The sequence below is a fragment of the Triticum dicoccoides genome, chromosome 2A (assembly GCF_002162155.2).
Source record: "Triticum dicoccoides isolate Atlit2015 ecotype Zavitan chromosome 2A, WEW_v2.0, whole genome shotgun sequence".
Classification (NCBI taxonomy): domain Eukaryota; kingdom Viridiplantae; phylum Streptophyta; class Magnoliopsida; order Poales; family Poaceae; genus Triticum; species Triticum dicoccoides.
In genome coordinates, this window is record NC_041382.1 from 2396298 (window position 1) to 2413569 (window position 17272).

The window sequence follows — 17272 nt, forward strand, 5'->3', positions numbered from 1 at the left end:
GAAACATGAAGAAGAGAGCAGCAATGAAGAAGGGGCGAAGAAGAAGAAGAAGAGTAGAGCTTTGGCTGTTGGGAGAAGATGACTAGGTGAGGACGTAGCTATCGGCAAGTAAATCCTTGAGTCTAGAAAAAGAAAAGATACATGCAAGAGATACTTTCCTTTTTGCTGCATGGAGAGATACACGCAGTTGGGGGAGAGATACTTTCCTTTTGTTGGAGGATTAACAACAGAGTACGAGGATTGAGAAGGAATGCACCTTGTATTGTGGAATTTTGTCAAAAAATAAATACAACTTATATAAAGCAACGGTAGGAGTAATATTATTCATCATGTAATACAAAATGCTCATCCTGTGTTAAAAATGTACATCATATTGAAAATGTTCATCAGGTCACAAAGTGGTCATCATGTATTTCAGAAAATATCATCCTGTATTTGAAATGGTCGATACATATTAGAAAAACTTTCATATTGTATTTCAAATTTTTTTATGGGTGTATTTAAAAGGCATCCATCATATATTTTAAAAATATACATATAGTTAAATTAAGTATTCATGCATTTTTTTAACAAACTGTATGTAATAAAAAATGTTCGAGCGTTCTGAAAAATGCCCATTAAAGTGTTTATGCATTTAAAACATATTCTTCTTATTTTTGAAAATGGCCACATGTTTAAAAATAGTATTAAAATTTTAAAAAATATTCACGTATATTGAAAATAAATAATGTATTTTTTTGAAAACGGTTGTAGTTACTTAAAAAGGAAATATATAAAAAATAGGAAACAGAAAAATAGTTGAGAAATTCAAAAAGCATATATATCAAATAAATTACATTTTTTAGTTAAATGTCATCAAATAAAAAATAAAAAATAAAAAATTAAACCGAAACAGAAATCATAAATGTAGAAAAAAAAACGAAAAAAATATGTCCAGGCTGGAGCGACTGAGCATATTGGGCGAGCCCAGATTAGGGTGCTGTAGGCGAGGGCACGCTAGGAAAAACAAAAGGCGTGACATAGCATCCATGTACTTGACGGCTCCTGGTAGCCTTTCTGAACCGGAATTGGAGCAAAGGCAGGTTTCATTCCTTTCAGATCAAGGTGAGGGTGAGCAGAGCACTCCCATCCCATCCCATCCATCATCCATGTTCACTAGGACATTTTACATTGCTCTGTCTGCAATCAGGCTATCATTCCTGTCCTGAGATGTTGCCACCAAGGCCAAGGAGGCCACACGCTACTCTAGGACGACGAGATTTTAGGTAGTATGTAGCAGCAACATATAGATAGATAGGATAGAAGCCAGTCACAGTCAGGCAGGCCCGGCGTACTGCAACCCGTATTCATCGTCAGGTAAACTGCAAACTCTGCTTCTGATGCAAGATGACATATAGTAGATCTTATACCCATTACAACCAATAAAAGGTAATTTTATAACGCTAAAGTAAAGCAGGAGAACAAAGAGACGGTAAAGGTGATTCAAATAGCGACAGCTCCAGTCTTCAGAGCTGTATTTTTTTGATGAGCGATGAAGGGTGGTGGTGTGTCTAACTCCGGGCGAAGGAGTCAGTTGCCGTTAGATGAAGATCGCCGGTCGACTAGGTGCCAGTTTCTTTCAGTTAACAGCATGAGGAAGTGTCGGTTTCTTCAGTTAACAAGATGACAACTGTTGGTTTCTTCAGTTAACCACATGACAAGTGTCGATTTCTTCAAGGAGATGTGTAAGTAATTGGTACGCTTCTGCCGGTCAGGGTCAGAATATTTTGTACTACACTAGCTAATACTGAATGACCGAAGTACTAACCATCAACACACAGTATGAATGTGAATGATGTACTCATGGCAGCAATTCCTGAAGTGACATCACAAGGCTCACAGGCTTCAGATATGCAGGCTACGCTTCTGCTAGCCTAGGCAGTGTTCCTTGGCATGGCTTCAGATCTTCTGCGGACTGGTTGCAAGTCAATTCATCACCCTCCTTGGCAGCCTGTTCTGAAATGTTTTCAAGCCGGTTAAGCTGATAAGAACATGGGAGCTAGCTTGCAGAGTTACAGTTCACCGGGGCCTATTTACCTCACATGAATGAACACTCTTAGGTGTTTTATGTACACCCATTTAAATGGGCTGCAGATCTGAAATAATTAAACCTGGCCTTGATATTTCTCTTCCGCAATACCGCAGCCGCAGCACAGGCCTCCTTCAGAAAATCTCCCGCAACAACAACTTGATATCAATCTATCTTGCAGAGCAGCCCGTGCTTAAGATGGATTTGGTACACTGCATCAGAGAAAGAATAGAATGAGGGGCAGATTTTTACTAAGATAACAGATTGTTAAGATCCGCAGAGGACAAAATGATGAAATTATGTGACAACAAAAAAGCATACGATGCCAAAGTATGCACATATTCTGGTCATTTCATAAACTTACTGTGCGGCTCTGAAGTCTTAAAAGGTGGGGACAAAACAGTCTTTGAGACACATAAATACATTTTTGATGCGTGTTTACTAAAGTGGCTTGGTGAGGAAAGAAAATGAAAAACTTAAAAAAAAGGTGATTTACATATAAATGTTATACCGAGATGGAACAACATAATAAACTAGTGTTAATTATATATAGGTTGCAATCATGCACCTTAGTGCCTTAACGGAATTTTACAATTTCAGACTTGTGCTTGACCTGCAATGCATTACCTTGAGACTGCTACTACTGCATATGATCTGAATTGGCTCCACACGTGCACTGATATGGTATGCCGGTTATTCTTCTGAAGATCCTACACACCGTTAATTTCTTTAAACAACAACAGTTATGAAAAATGCAAGAATACCTGGTATTAGTACAATGTAGACTGAACTGAAAACTGCAAGCCTATCAGCTGCAAGTATACCTGGATGGCAAAACTGCAAACATGATCAGCAGCAAAACACTGACAATTTCGTTGTTTTCCATAATTATGCCAGATAATCCTTTGATCCCTAAAACTGAAGATTTTCCAGGCATACCTTCAGTCCTTCAGTCTTCATGAGTTTTGGACAAAAAGTAAACACCTGGTAGAACACCTGGTAGTGAACAGCAAGCCAACAGAAATTAGAAATGCAAGAACACCTGGTAGTGATAGTAACATAGCAGACGCGTCAAAAATATAGTAACATAGTAGTATATGAATTTTTTTACCTTAATATCAGTAGCTTGACCCAAAGTCTCATTTATTCCATACTGATGTCCTACTGCTATTTTGATCATGACACCCAAAATAGGGGAGCAGCCTGCCACGTCTTGATGAATAACCATAACCCAAATATAAATGCAAGATATGAAGAAGCCTATAAGATCGAACAAACACCTGCACACATAACAAAAACAAATGGTGATCACACGTTTTGTTGGAAGAAAAGAAGATAGACTTGCAGAAGGCATTGGCTGATAATGATGTCAATTTTCTCAATTTGTGGGAAAAAAAGGGGCGTTGAGCAACAAATTTTTGGTTGCTAGATAGATCAACTTCTCCTAGTTCATACTCATCTCCATCAAAAATCCCCAAATATTGTTGTTATTAGTGTGTGGTGAATGATCAGGGCCAATCAGCACACTTTGTGTCTTATCAGATTAGATGTACAAGGGAACTCCAAGGCATTGTGTCAGTTTAGATGTACTTACCAGATTTAAGTACAAGAAAGAAGACCAGAGCCACAAGGCCCTTGTGTCATGCATGTGTTTGAATGGGAAGGGAAGAACTGTACAAGGCTAGAAGAATGTACATGGGAACTCCAAGGCATTGTCCTGCACAGCGGATGGGAACAAACACAGCGTTATTAAGAAGGATTGCAGGAAAAGGGCAAAGTGGAAAAACACAAGAAAGTATGGTTGTGTTACCTTGGATCAGCATATTTTGATTTCGGGGATGGTTCCCTCCAGCCCCCTGCACTCCTGTTTTAGCTCCTCGCTGCAGCCGTAGACACCTAGCTTTTGCAGTGAATCCGAGATGGCATCGCTGGGCAATGACGAGATGGCTGGACAGCAGTTGACTGATAATATCTTGAGGCTGGTAAGGTTACGCAGCCCTGCAGGGAGTTGTTGAAGATCGTTGAAATTCCAAAACACTAGTTTCTGGAGGGAGGAGAGGAGTTGAAGGGCGTCCTCTTGCTCCTTGCTGAACCGCTCCATCCCTTTGGACCCTTCCCCATAAAGTTTCAGCTTGGTGAGGGAGGAAGAGAGGAAGCTGCATATTGGTGCAGAAAGGAATCCCGCTGCGTCATCCGTGAAGAATTTCCGCAGTGTGGTTGAAACAAGTTGTGTCTGCTGCTGCTGCTCTTCACCTCCCTCAGCATCCTCCAAAGCCCAATCAGCAAAGAATCTAGGGCTGCCAAAGACTTGTAATTCTTTGAGCTGGTCCCCGGTGGTAAGGAGAGAGCACAAGCCCTGACATTTCAAATCCTCTCCACAACCATACAACTCTAATCTGGTGAGAGAGGAGAGGTTTGAGAGGGGCTCCAGTGTCCTCAAGCCTTTCACATTCCAAAGCACCAGAAACTGCAGGGAGGAAGGGAAAATCTGACAGGAAAAGGAGAAGGTGGACAGAAACTTTGGGGATCGCAAAGCCTGGAGCCATCCTTCACCAGGAACAATAGTTTGCGGGTCCACCAGGACTAGCTCTCGGCAGTGATACAACTCCAATTCCTGTAGTGAGTCACAAAGATGAGGTGGGAAGAGCAGCACCCCATCATCCTCTCTCTCTCTGAGCTTCTGATATTGTTTGTTGCATATGCAGCCGCACTACCAGCTTTTTTATGTTTTTACACTTCAATATATTCAGTTTGGAGAGCTTTGGGAGGTGGGGTAGGAGCTCTGTCAATTCCTTCCCACTATTACCATTGAATTCGCAGATCTCGATATTCTCAACAGGGAGCTTCCATTCCACAACACTCTGACTTCCTCCTAGTGGTCCAACTAGACCAACTGAACTTTTTAAAATCAATGTCCTCAACGAGGTAAGCATGAGAAGGTGCTTCAACTCCAGAGGTGGGCACTTGTCCAGTGTCAGCGTCTCTAGACCTGTTTGTTTATCAAAAACTAACACTTGGTCTATGCTATGCAAATAAGCCTCTCCAATAATCTTCAATTGTGCTCCATTGGATGATTTTGAGTACCAAAAAGATGCGGCTAGCTTTACATTTTTCATCATGACACGACGCAGACTTTCAATCCAGGAGATGAGAATCACTGACGAGAATTCTGGACATCCGTTTACCTCAAGCTCTTGTAGCTTGGAGAACCAATCTGGGGAAACAATGTGGTTTGGGAAAGGCAACCCCAACAGTCTCGGGCACTCTCTAATAATCAGAACTTGCAAAAGAGGGAACATATGAGCATCTGGTGGCAACAATTCTCTGCCCATGGAAGACTCTTGTTCATCTGTGTAAACCCATTTTTCAAAACTTCCAAGGCCAATGAGTATAAGCCGTGTTAGCATGCAAAAGCTTTTCTCTATGATAAAATCCTTTAGTCTGACAATATTCTCCAACCTTAATTCATGAAGATCCCACGCCTTCCCTAAAGAAGGGAAAACTTCCCAAGAAACACCATCCAGATAAAGAGATTGTAGAGCTTCAACAGCGAAGTCATCACCCAGCCATGTTGGACAAGAAGGACCTCCGTGCCCTCTAATGCACAACACTTGAAGATCTCCATGTGGCTGAAGGCCCTCAAGAACCGCTGCTTCCACACCAGGCTCAACACTAGACCTCTTATAATCCCAGTCCAATTTTAACCTCCTCAAGTAGTTTCTCTCTATCAGTTTTGCTTGAGCTGCTTCTTCTTTTGTATGTATTTTCTCAAGGTTGTATATGCCAAGCTCCCTTAGCTTGGTCAAATGTTCTAGTTGCTTTGTTTCAAACCCTTCACTTTTTTTATTGACTTGAAATACCTTTAACTCTTCTAAGAGTTTAAGTTTTCCCACATTATAAATATCAGAATGAAGCTGATCATCACTTGGGACATAAAAATGGCACAATTTGGCAAGGTTGCTCATGTCTTTGGGCAAATCATGTCTGCCCTTCCACAACTCAAGATTCAGAATCCTTAAATGATATAATCTGGAGATGTTAAGTGGTAGATGCATCTGCCGCTCATATGTCCCTAGAGATAGGTATCATAGGTGGACTAGTCCTGAAAAGTTTTGTAACATGGAGTCCACGGGGCAAAGCATGCTGGGCAAATGAAGAACACGAAGATCATTCGCTTCCCCCAAAAAATTACCAAATATCTTGGCAAAACCTTCATCCATTTTTCCGAATAGCATCAGTGTTTGCAAATGTTCAACCTTCACTCTTGTCTTCAGTTTTTCCAATTCCCTCTTTAATTTTCCATCAGACACCACATCATATTTATTGAAGTCATCTATGCTTATAGACAAGTGTCGGGTGGTTGGCTGAATTTTCACTGAGCCAACATTAGGGAGACGTAAACTAAGACAATCACTCGGTGCAACCTTCAATGCCAACTCATGCAGTAGGTCATGCATGACATATCGTGGATCACCTTTGGTTTTCTCTTCTCTGAAAAATCCATGGATGACTAAATCATTTAAAATTCTCAGACCACCTTCAAAGGTTGGGTTTTGAGCACAAGGTGTCAAAATATCTAGTCCGACCCATAAGCTGATGAGCTCACGACTTCTGAAATGGTAATCTTCAGGAAACAATGCAGAATAGGAAAAACACCGTTGCAGATGGAAAGGGAGAAAGTCGTAGCTAAGCTTCAAGGCATGCATAATCCCATTGTTATCGGTCTGTTTTGCCCACTGTCTACTGTTTAGGACCCATTTCCAATGACCCGGACTAAGGTCTGTCCTCAGTAATCTACCAACAGTCTTTGCTGCAAGAGGGGAGCCCTTTAGTTTTTCCATTATCTTGTCTCCAATGTGAAGCAAATGAAGTTTATCATCTGGGTATTTCTCAGCATCAAAGACATACATAAGGAATAGCTCCCTAAACCCTCCAGGTTCTAGACCGTCCAGTTCTTTTGGCTCTTCAGTTTGCTTAACTTGATCTGCTATTTCCTTTTGCCGAGTTGTGACTAGAATCATGGAACCTTTTTCTTGTGACTTGCCGAGTATCAACAATAGTTTTTTCCAGTCATCCACATCAGTAAACTGCCATATATCATCCAATACAACCAAAAACCTTTTGTATTGCAATCTGTGTTCAATGAGCTCTTGTGTTGTACTGCACGCATTTTCACCTTCAACAGGAAGGGTATCTCTTTTAATCTGTTCTAGCACCTTGTCCAGGTTGAAGCTGAATGACACACAAATCCAAATCCTGACCGGGAAATGATTCTGCACTTGTTGGTTGTTATATATGTGTTGTATCAGAGTTGTCTTCCCCGTTCCCCCCGGACCAATAACAGGAAGCACGGATAGACCCTTGTCGCGGTATTGACCCTTGGTGATATCATGTATGATGCTCTTCATGACGCAGTCCCTCCCATATAGTTTTGGCTCTGCACTCTGAGGTGTGGTGGTGGGACGATGCTGCACAATGTCTGGGACAGTTCTAGGGCCACAGCCCAGCAGAATCTCATTAACATCCTTACGCACAGGGTGCATTTTCTCTACAATGTCCTTCATCCTTTGGGCGAAATCAACCCTATTAAACATCAAGATTTGGTGCTTCTTGCGTCTGCTGGCCTCCTCATCAGCCTGATTGGTGTTTGGCTCTGAGGAGGAGGAATCGTCACGTAACCTCTTCCTACCACGCGGCCAAGCAAAAGTTGCCAAATGTTTGCCAACAGCTTTGATGGCGTGACAAGCATTGAGGGCAAGGCCATGGATGCCAGTCTTGCCATGGAGCTCGTCGGCAGCATCGTGTGTGCCGTGGAGGTCATCATGGATGCGGAAGTAGTCCAGCTCGTCCAGCAAGTCCTCGGCATTGTGTGCCAAGTCCTGCAGCTTGTGCAGTAGTATCTCCATGGCCCCGGTGCCGAGCTCCTTGTGGCGAGCATTCTCAAGTGTGGCCTCCACGAGCAGCAGTTCCGTCGCGAGAGCCTCGACGCTGGGACCAAAGTTCCTTGTGGCTGCCCAAGGCCCCAGCACGCCGTCCGCGACGGTGACCAGCGCCTTGCTCACCACCCACTGCGCCGCGCTGAGGGCCGCGTAGGCCATCCCTTGGTCGGCGCCTGCATCCATAAATCAAATCAAAAGGAATTCGTTCGTTACTTAGTAGGCTGCTCTAAGCTGCAAATGTATAGTACGTACTCCCTCCGGTCCTTTTTAGTTTGCATATAAGATTTGACTAAAGTCAAGCCTCGTAAAGTTTGACCAATTTTATAGAAAAAGGTACCAACATTCACAATCTGGAATCGTGTCATGACATAAAGTTTCATTTTGTATAACTTTAGCATGGCAGATGTTGATATCTTTTCATATAAATACGGTCAAACTTTGTGAAGTTTGACTTTAGAGAATTCTAATATGCAGAGTAAAAAGGAGTAAAAAGAACCGGAGGGAGTACGTTGGCGTTGACCAGTACAAATGGGGGGTTGACTGAGTCGCAGCAGGGCAGGGGAGGGAGTTTTCAATCACAGAGAAGAGAAATAAAATTAGGGCCAGAACATTTTCAATCACAGAACATAATCGTTTTCTTCATTTTTACACCTAGTCTATACTATATATGCGAAGCACATACACTAGTAACAAAAATGCTTCAAGAAAATCTTGTGTAGTACTCCGAGGGGGTATTTCTATGTGGCCAACCAAACTTATTAAGGCATTAACCAATCCGATAGTCGGCCCTAACCATGGGTTAGAGAGAAAGAGAGAGAGAGAGAGAGAGAGAGAGAGAGAGAGATCTGACCTGCTGCTGCGCGGCGGGCGGTACGGTGTTACCGGCGGGTTCAGATCCGGGAGCCGCCGTGGCCGTGGTGAGATGGCGAGGTGCGTTGCCGGAGAAGAGGCGGACCGAGCCGCGTTCCCGGACGGTGGGGCGGAGGTGAAGAGCAGCAGGCCCGGGCAGAGGAGCGCCGGCCGTGGAGAAGACAGCTCCAGAGAGTGAGTGGAAGACCGAGAGTGAGCGTACTAGTAGTTGTTGTCACAGTCAGTGCTCTTATCTTACCACCTCTGGATCTAGATCGGTGGCGCACTGTTACCCGGCGGTACTAGTAATTGAGAGGTCCAAACTCTGGAGTAGCAGTATTATTTTTCTTGACTTCACCTGCCCCAAAGTCTTTAGTACTTCTATACATGTGCCTATTTAGATATATACATTCACTACTAGTACTATAGGGGGGTGGGGATCTCACTGTAGCAAGCTCGTGGCCATGGACGACGCCGTGGAGGAGCTCAATCCTCCTCGCCGGAGCTGCTGAGGTGGATGTACTTCTCCCTCTACTCCCCGCGGATGCGCCGCCACTCATCGGCCTTCTCCTTGGCGGTGAGGTTGGTCGCGACCGCCTGTTGGAAGACGAGGTCGTCGAGCTCCTCTTGGTGGCGCCGGCGCTCCGCCTCCTCGCGCAAGCTCCGCTCGGCGACGAAGTCCTCCGGCCCTACCACTCTGCGGCGGCCGAGCTGCTCGGGCTCCTCCTTGACGGCGACGAACTCCTCCGGCTCCTCCGACCACTCCCTCTTCACGGGGAGAAGGCCCGCGCCGGAAGAGGAGGAGATCCCGGCGTAGGAAGATCGCGCCGCGGTGGACGAGCCCGCGGCAGAGAATGGCGTACGGCCGTGCCGACGGTCGTACTCGTCCGTCTCGCGGACGAGGAAGCTCAGCGGCGGCGAGAGGCCGCGGTTGGTCCACTTCTTTGCGCCACTCGCGCTCGGGGTCGCTGCCGCCGCCGGATCTGCTCCCGGAGCGGTGTCCGGAGCTCCACATGCGTCCCCACATGGCAGCTGGAGTTGCTCGTGTTCGCCAACCCGCTGATATAGTGGTCAGGGCGGCCAGTTTACGGGCCGCGGCAAAAAAAATTACGGGCCAAGCTCGTATGCGGGTTCTGTTCTGGCCGCAAAAGTGGGCCGAGCCCGTATAATATGCGGGTTTGCGGCTTTTGCGGGGTCTGCAAGAGTTGCTTTTAGATCGCCACTTTCAGTCATTTTTGGCCTGTCGGATTCGCTGTTAGTCTCACCTAAATCACGCCTAAATCTCGTCCGCAGGCTAACTCGCGCGTTTGGATGAGCTGGCCTTTTTGGGCCGCTACTCCGGTGGCTTTTTTGGGTGTCTCACGTTAAATTGGACCTACTGGCCTACTGGGCCTTTTCTGCCATCCTATCCAACACAATGCACAGGGTGAAACGCAACAGGCAAACCCTAAAACGTGTTCGCGGCCCTGCTTGCATTGGCGGTTGCGCCCCTACGCGAGCGGCACGGTCGGATGGGGCACGCGACCCTGTTTGCATTGGCGGCTGCGCCCCGACGCGAGCGGCACGGTCGGATGGGGCACGGGAGCTAGCGGCGGGGCCGGTTGGGGTGCGGCCGGCCAACATGCATGAAATTCAATCGCAAACGATATTATATACTGTAGCTGAGACTAGTAGTTTCAAATATTAGTCGTTGATATACCCATCCAACGGTCAAGAGATGGCAAATCCGAGCATTATCATCCCTTGGATATAGTTTTCAATTCACAGGATTCTGCCACGTGGCCTTCTAATTGAATCCTAACCCAACTCTACCGTCTCATGTGTTCTAGAAGTATCTATTCACATGCTTATCCGGTACTCTAATAAAAAAAGGCTAGAACAATCTGGATTCTAGAGAGATAGAACCAAGCTAGAACTTGTCCAATGCGATTCTAGAAAATGAAATACATATTCAAATGTATTTTCCCATGCTTTCTACATATATTAAATGAAGTGCAAAGCATGTACAATTTACTAGTATTGTATTGTTTTTGGACGTCAAGTTTTTACTTATTGCTACTGCTGCTTTCATATTTACACATTTCAAAATATTCTAAAAGAAATTACAACACACCTGCGGGGTATGTCTATAAATTTAAAATAAATCAGCTCAAAACATAATCTACAGTTAGATTAAAAAAGACAAATTCGACTATGAGTAGTGTCAGCTTTTGAGGAATACTGTTTGACACTATTCACATTCAATTTTATCTTTTTCTTTGTTTTCCAAGTGTAGTTCGAATCAGAAGCTAAAACTTTTTGAGATTGTACATTAAGAGTATCTACAACCGGATTTGGCAAATTCGGGCCCTCAAACGCCCGCGGATTCATCCGGGCATCCGGACCATTGCCACGTCCATGCTTGACTAACCTGACCCACCAAAAACCCTTCATCTTTTGACCGTGTGTTTTCCGCCCGACGCCAGCTGCCGGCATTGCTGGCCCAGAGCGGACTTGACCTCTCGTTGGCGCATGCATTGAAGCGACGCGTCAAGCAAGCCGAGTCCTCGGTGTCTGCGCATATTCAGTGCCGGAGAGACGTCTACCGTACGGGATGTGACAGATATCTACCACACATGTTCAATGCTCGTACGTCCGTATGCCGTCATTAAGCAGACTCGCTGGCCGAGGTACCAATTCCGACGCAGCGCATTGAAGCACCCGGATACTTGGTCTCACCGGAATCCGCTATTTAAAGACGGCACACCCGGCTAAACTCCACACCACAAGACATGTGCTCTACATCCTCCTTATTTGCACCACATCCACCATGACCGCAAGCTCTAGATGTGTCCGCCCTTGCAAATGCATGGCAACCCCGCCGCGCTAAGTGGATCGAGTAGGGCATGCCGGCTAGCTCGCCTGAGGTCTTCGACGACAACCCTATAACAAAGATGGGCTCCGACGACAACACCACGCTGGACCCCATGGCTGTGATTGCCAGCTTGACCATGAGTAGGTGCAGGCGCACTTTGACGCCGCCATGGCGGAGAAGGAGTAGCCTGTGCTGACTCCTATGTCGGCGTTACGACGGGCGCATGAGGAACAGCGGTACAACCTGTTTCTTCTGGAGCAGCACCGGCTAGCAGCAGGCTAGGGAAGCGTACCGTGAGAATTTTCAATCACAGGGTAAGGCATCATCAGATTCAGGCCAGAGAATTTTCAATCACAAGGGAAACATAATTTTCAATCACAAAGAGAGCAGGAGAGAAGCAGAGCAGAATCGTTTTCTTTCTGCATGTTTAGGCCAACTACGAGAAGCACATAACAATGCTTAAAAAACTTAGGCGTATGCAAATCTCACGAATCCTATAGTCGGCCCTAACAATAACAATGGATGAGGGAGAGGGAGAGGGATCTGACCTGCAACTGTGCGGCGGCGGTACGGTGCGGCTGATCGGGGAGCTGCCGTGGCCGTGGTGCGTTTGCAGGGAGGAGGCGAAGGTGAAGAGCAGCAGGGGCAGGGACAGGGCCGGCCCTGAGGGGGGCAGAGGGGGCGGCCGCCCCGGGCCCCCGCGTAGGAAGGGCCCCCTGATGGCCTGGTTCCGCGTAATGTAACAGATCAATTCTTAGGAAAGGGAAAAAAGTTACAACGATTACTTCTCGGCTTGTCGCACGCGCAATCTTTCCATATCTTCCCCATTCGCAACAAATCAGCCCGAGACTCAGTCTTTTTTTAGGCAAAGCAAAGCTTTATAACTTAACGGTGTCCAGGTAAATCCCTGAAGACACAAACAGCCACTTGGGCGGGTACATCATTCTCCCACTCGACAGCCGAGTTTGCAGGGCACATATGGCCGAGGCCTGCTAGTTCATGGGCCACGGAGTTTGCGCTACTCCTACACCATTTTATTACAAATTTAGAAAACCACAATTTGAGCTGGTATTTAGTATCCTCAATCACGGCAGCATACGCCGAGGAATTGACCTTGCACACGTCCATTGCTTCTGCCAACAGCTGCGAGTCCGTCTCGAACTTCACTTGGGTGATCCCCCGATCGGCAGCAAAGGAGACTGCGTTTGAAAAAGCCATTACTTCGGCCGCAAACGCATCTTGGATGAGCTCCTGTCGACCGGCCCGCGCGCCCACCACGGTGCCATCGCTTGTCCTTGCCACTGCTCCCCACCCTGCATGGTTTTCTCCTGGGACAAAAGATCCATCAATATTGAACTTCACCATATCTCCCTCAGGCGGCCTCCAACACTCAGTGTTCTGTGCCTTAGGAGCCGGGAGAAATACTTGCATATACTCAAGTGTGCAGCTTCGTGTACGTCTCGCAATACCAGCCGCAGGCTTCATAAGTTCCCCCTTTCTCAGCTTATTCCTCGCACTCCACCACATCCACCAGAACGTCAGGATTTGCATGCGTTTTAGTGTATCTACCCCCCATAAGTAGTCCAACATTGCATGCACAGATGGGATTACTTCCAGCTCCCTTCTTTCCTTCTCTAGGGATAAATCTCTCCACACCTCCTTGACCACTTTGCACTTGATGAACAAGTGTCCTCCATCTTCGTCCGCACAACCGCAGAAAAAGCATTTTGTTCCCTCCACTGCAAGGCCTCGCCTCTGCATGTTCGTTAGCAAGGCTAGAGATTCATGCCTCAGTCTCCAAGTAAACATCTGGACCGTCCGCGGGCATGGTAACTTCCATATCCTTTTCCAAGAATCATCTGCGCATCTATTCAGGTTGCCCGCTTCCACAGAGCTCATTCCCGCCCCGCCATTCTTCCTTATTGATTTTAGCTCCATATGCAGTTTGTAGGCACTCTTTACAGAATGAACACCTTTGCTGTCAAATTGCCATGCCACAAAGTCATGCACACCCTCTCGTAGTGGCATCTGTAAGATATGCCTTGCATCCTCCGCACAGAAGGTATCCCGCACCAGGTGATCGTCCCATTGCCCGTTGGCCGGGTCCATGAGCTCACTAACATTCTGCATCAGATTATTTCCTCTTGGGGTTAAAACTTTCCGTGACCATGGCCTTGGAATCCAAGGGTCTTCCCATATGTTAACACTTTCGCCATCGCCTATGCGCGAGATATAACCTTCGCGGACTAGGTCCAGCCCTTTCAGCAAACTCCTCCAAGCATATGAGATACCATCGCGTGCCTTAGCTTGCAGCACATGACAGTTTGGGAAATATCGGGCTTTGAGAACACGGGCGTGTAGTGTGTCCGGATTTTGAATGAGCCTCCAGGCCTGTCTCGAGAGCATTGCCATGTTAAAGCTATGCATATCGCGAAAGCCTAAGCCCCCTTGCGCCTTCGGCTTTACTAGTTTCTCCCATCCAATCCGGTGAACTGTGTTCTCCTTATCTTGTTGGCTCCACCAGTAGTTACAAATTAGGGCCCTCAGTTCATGGCAGAAACTCTTGGTTAAGTCGAAGCACGACATAGCAAAAGTGGGTATGGCCTGCGCCACTGCCGTCACTAGAGTTTCTTTGCCCACCTTGGCAATGAGCTTCTCCTTCCACCCATAGATGCGTCCCGCCAGCGCCCCTTTGATGAAAGCGAACGTTTTCTTCCTGGACCGCCCGACATGGACTGGCAGACCAAGGTATTTCTCCTTCCAATCCTCACTCCTAATCTGCAATGTGTCCTTAACTGCATTCCTTGCCTCCGTGTTGGTATTGGGACTAAACATTAAAGTAGACTTCTCCATGTTGATGCACTGTCCGGAGCACTGCTCATAGAGGTCGAGGATCTCTTTTAGAGCAGTAGCTTCCTGTTGATTTGATTTCATTAGAATTACAGAGTCATCCGCAAAGAACAGGTGTGACACCACCGGCGCTGCTGGGCATATCTTGACACCACTTATTTTGCCTTCTCTTTCTGCCGCCTGTAGCAAAGCTGATAGACCTTCGGCACAAATTGCAAATAAATAGGGGGAGGCCGGATCACCTTGCCAAAGGCCCCTGGATGGGCAAAACTGCTCCGTGAGCTGACCATTTACCTTAATTTGGTATCGGACAGTTGGCACACATTTCATAATGAGATTGACCCACTGTGTGTTGAAGCCCAACTTCTGGAGCATTGCTTGCAAAAAACTCCATTCTACGCGATCGTAGGCTTTGCTCATGTCCGCCTTGACTGCAGTATATCCCTCCTTTCCCTTCTTCTTGTTCATGAGAAAGTGCGTCAGTTCGTAAGCCAGCAAAACGTTATCGGTAATGAGCCGCCCCGGGACGAACACACTCTGGTTTTCAGATATGAGTGAAGGCATGACGATCTTCAGGCGATTGGCAATCACTTTAGAGATCAACTTATACAGGACATTACACAATGATATTGGCCGCAGATCTTTAATCCTGTTTGGGTTTTTGACCTTTGGTATTAGCACCACTACGGTATCATTCCAACCTGACGGAATCTCACCACCATTCAGCACGGCAAGGACCACGTCCACAATCTTGTCCCCCATAAAGTGCCAATGCTTCTTATAGACAATAGACGGCATAACGTCCGGTCCCGGAGCCTTGAGATCACCTATATGATCAAGGGCGGCCTTGATTTCCTCTCGGGAAAATTCAGCATTAAGCATATCCTGCATGGCAGTAGTGACCCTTGGCTCTACTTTATCAATAAGATCGGCCAAACTGGCACCACTATGTGAGGTGAATAGTTCCTGAAAAAAAGAACAGACATAGTCAGATAAACCCTCTCCTTCCTTCACCACAGATCCATCCTCCCTCTTCAACTCCTTCACCCTATTGGCCTTCTTCCTCGCTGAGGCATAGGCCATAAAATATCTCGTACTTCTATTTCCATCCTTCAGCCAAGTTATGTGGGTATGTTGCTTCGCCTTGGTATTCTTCTTATCCTCCAAATCACGCACAACACCCCTCAGCCTTGCTTCCTCCCTGACCTTCTGTTCAGAAACTTGCTCCTTCATACACCATTCAAGGTCAGAACGGGCCTTTTTGAGCCGCCCCTCCAACTCTCCTGCAACTTCTTTATGCCATCTCTTCACCCTGCCCGCCACCTTGCCCATAGCGCCTGCCACTCCTCCCTCCCCTGCTACCCAACTTTCCTCCCACGCCTGCTGGATTACTTCGCTGCACCCTTCTTCTTTGAGCCACCAAGCTTCAAACATAAAACTTCGGTCCCTCTCTGGTCTGTTCCTCGCATCTCCTTGTGTACACACAATCACCGGTCTATGATCGGAATGGCGCGGGTTACCATTGAGGATTGAGAAATCTGGAAACACTTCACACCAGATAGCATTCGCGGTTGCCCTGTCCAGCCGTTCACAAATGTAGTCCTCCAAATTTGTGCTATGATTTCTCCATGTGAATTTGTCTCCCTCAAAGCCAACATCATTGAGATCACAGCTAACCAGGGCTTCCCGAAAACCGTCCATGTAAGCTTGTGATCTTGGCACCCCGCCCACCTTCTCATCCAAGGATAGTATTTCATTGAAATCCCCAACACACAACCACGGCCTCTTATCTTGATGTTGTCGACCTAGTAGTTTGAGTGTTCGCCATGTCTCCTTCTTCCTTTCCCACACCGATTCTCCATACACCCCGGTAAACCTCCAAACTAATCCTCCCTCCGCCGTGATGTCAACATCTACATGCCTCCTTCCATAGGATCTAAGGTCCAACTCCACTCCTCTCCTCCAGAACAGCGCAATGCCTCTACTTCTGCCCTCCGGATCCCAAGCAAGTAAATGAACCAGCCCCAACGACCACCTTAGACTATCCAACTCCCTCTTCGTCAACCTTGTCTCCGCTAAAAACAGCACATCAGGATCCTCCACCCTCCCCATTTCGAGGAGACTTCGAACTGCCGGGCCATTCCCGAGTCCCCGGCAGTTCCAGCTGATTATTTTCATTGTGCCCGGCGGGGCTGCTCCGGCAGCCCGGCCGATATATCTATTGTGTTGACCCTACTCATATTATCTGTATATGAGATGCCCTCGCGCTGCTCTTCCTCACTGTTTTTTTCATTGACAGTTCGACTTTTCTTCTCACCATTCCTGGCATCGGTGTCCATGTCATCACCGCACCTCTTGCCCAATTTGACTTCTAATCCCACCTGTGCTGGGCTTGGTACATGGTGCTTCCTCCGAAACTTCTTACCCCCTTGAGAGCCTCCTTTTACATCCTCTAGGACCCCCTTGCTTCCCTCCCTCTCATCACCCGTCTCCTTGATAATATTGCCCAGCTCTCCACCCCCTGCTCCCTCAACTGTCTCATCACCATTGCCATTGCCATTTGTTACTCCTTTTTCACTGCTGCCTCCCTGCTCCTGTCCTTCTAGGCTTCCTGTACTTGTAACAGATGTTGGAGCAAATTGGATAGACTTTGCAGCTTTACTATTTCTTGCTAAATCTTTCTTCTCCGTGATCTTTAAGGGATTCGTCGCC

At 46.8% G+C, this 17272-nt stretch overlaps 1 pseudogene; it reads right to left on the reverse strand.

Annotated features, from left to right (window-relative positions):
- Positions 1 to 1622: 1622 nt before the first annotated feature.
- On the reverse strand, positions 1623 to 12350 carry LOC119352640 (annotated as a pseudogene).
- Between the last annotated feature and the right edge of the window lie 4922 nt (positions 12351 to 17272).